At 39.8% G+C, this 2,410-nt stretch overlaps 1 pseudogene; it reads right to left on the reverse strand.

Moving 5' to 3' along the window:
* Window positions 1–1,716: 1,716 nt before the first annotated feature.
* On the reverse strand, window positions 1,717–1,825 carry LOC116364442 (uncharacterized; annotated as a pseudogene).
* Between the last annotated feature and the right edge of the window lie 585 nt (window positions 1,826–2,410).

Here is a 2,410-nt window from a genome sequence, read left to right on the forward strand (position 1 = left end):
TCTTCTTATTACCCATGACGATCGTGACAACTTGATCTGATCCTCAACCCTATTACGACAGCATATAATGCACAGTCATATGCAAAACCATAAAACTCTGACAAGAAAACAATGAAAACCTTAACATGACTACACGCATTGCCATTATTTTAGTTAACAGCCACCCAGGGTGGTATTTTTTTTCTTTGTACATGCACCAAGCCTCCAAGGGGGGTGACAACCGTATTCCCAATGAGAAATATAGTCTAATAAAACAAATGTCTGCATAATGAAAGACATGAAAACTGTATCCAACAATGTATTTCGATCTGTTTTAAACGTGGATATTGTCTGTAAGGTCACGGAGACTAACAATAGACAATAGTTATTGTGGGAGGTTTAGGGTTAAAATATATGGGAAGGATCAGGAGTGTTAGAGATTTGCTCACAGTGGCAATTTTGAAAGAGGGAGATTAGAACCACAAAGTAATAGGGTGGTAAGAGATCCTAAAGGTAATTTCATATTTCGGCCAACACATCAAGATCTAACAAGGATGAGTGGGGATTCATAGTAAAACAGGAGGCTTCTGTAACCTGCAATACGTGTTAAATATGTTTTTACATACATCCACGACTGAATGGTTTCACGAACTCCCTTTAAAGGGTTTGTCAGAAAGTTGTAACAGGCCTCATTCACCAGTCTAGAGATGAACATAGAGACACCAAAAACATCAACGTTTAGAGCAGCTTGGAGATTATTACCCATGTAAGGGGGGAGAAAGAGCTGATTTACCTCTACGGTCAAATGCATCTATAGTTTTTAATGAAGTGGTCGCTGCATTCATTTAGATTCTTTCAACATAGTCTAGAACCAGTAAGAACATAGATTGAATGATCGGCTTTGTGCTATTGAGTAAGAGGCCTGACCCATTTCTATGTAAGAAGCCACACTTTTTATATTCAGCTTCTGAATTAACTAACTCATAAATATGTTTTTAAGTCAGCTTAACGTATATACTAGTACAACATACTAGGTACATACACTTCAATCATTAGAATAATTTGCATAATGTAGTTCAGATAGAGCACGATCAGCAGGGCGGGCGATAGAGTACACAACTGTATCAACGGCTTGAATTTCTGACAAAATAATAATATCAATGTATACAATATATTTGTTTATTAGACCTATAAACATATAACACAATAGTGTATATCAGGGGTAACTCCCGTTTTCATGGTTAATTGATAGGTGTTCCATTCTGTGGACTGAGAATCCAAAATACTTTGCACAACATATACATAGTTTTTACAACTCTTTTATAATCTAAATGTATATGATGTTTATGAGCATGTTATATTTCTATTAAAAAGGTGTACTTTTGAGAGCGAAAACCTGCAGAAGCAGGGACAAACGGTCAACGGGGAATAGGGGGAATTATTATAAAAATAAATGGGGGGGGGGGGGGGGGGGGCAATCAGTCAAAACATTGAAGGGGATTTTACAGGGCCCTAATGGACTACAGACATTGACAGTCTCCTAGCCTAAAGACAAATGCTGAATGCACTGCCTAGATTTTTTGAGGTAAACGCATTGTCCATTATTTGATTTGATCAGGGCAGGGAAGCACTAACAAACTGCATTTAGTCCAATAAAAAGACACAACATTATTAGGGTGATAAATAAACGGGAGTTGCTCCACGCATGACACAAGAGAACCCTCTGCTGGAGCAAAATGCTTACAGCACCTGGTATTCCCAGGCGGTCTCCCATCCAAGTACTAACCAGGCCCGACCCTGCTTAGCTTCCGAGATCGGACGTATTCAGGCTGGTATGGCCGTAAGCGAAAGGCAATCTCTTGGTACACTATATAAAGTCAACGTGTCGCTTACTCTTAGGGGACAGAGAAATGTCCACCTTGTGACACACACTGAAAAGCTCAAACCTTGCTTGCATTTCCAGACCATATATTTCACTCTTGTGGGGGGGAAAAAGAGGGAATATCCTAGGTTCATACTTATGACAACTTCATGGACTAGGGCCCTATAAAATAGAGCGCGCCCACACGGAATCACGAAATACAGACATTAAACCGAAATTCAACCATATTCAAAAATGCCTTGAACTAAGGCGGAAATCAACTCAATCCCTTCAACTTGTTAGAAAATCCATTCATTTGCCCAAGTGAATCATAAGACATGAACAAAATGCATCAGTGATTTGTATTTCCACGCAACTTTCAGAAACTGAATAGGACTGCCCAGTTTCCGTGCGCATGCGTGCGGAGCGCGCACATGTCTACACTTTGTGTAGCCGTTAGCGATGAGGCTAATGATAACCTTCTTGCGGTAGAGAAGGAAAGGCTTCCCACAAAAACCTTCTCAATCAAATGTTAACTGCAAAGTAGCTTATGCCAGCCTGGCAGAATTA

The sequence above is a fragment of the Oncorhynchus kisutch genome, unplaced genomic scaffold (genome assembly GCF_002021735.2).
Source record: "Oncorhynchus kisutch isolate 150728-3 unplaced genomic scaffold, Okis_V2 scaffold1073, whole genome shotgun sequence".
NCBI lineage: Eukaryota > Metazoa > Chordata > Actinopteri > Salmoniformes > Salmonidae > Oncorhynchus > Oncorhynchus kisutch.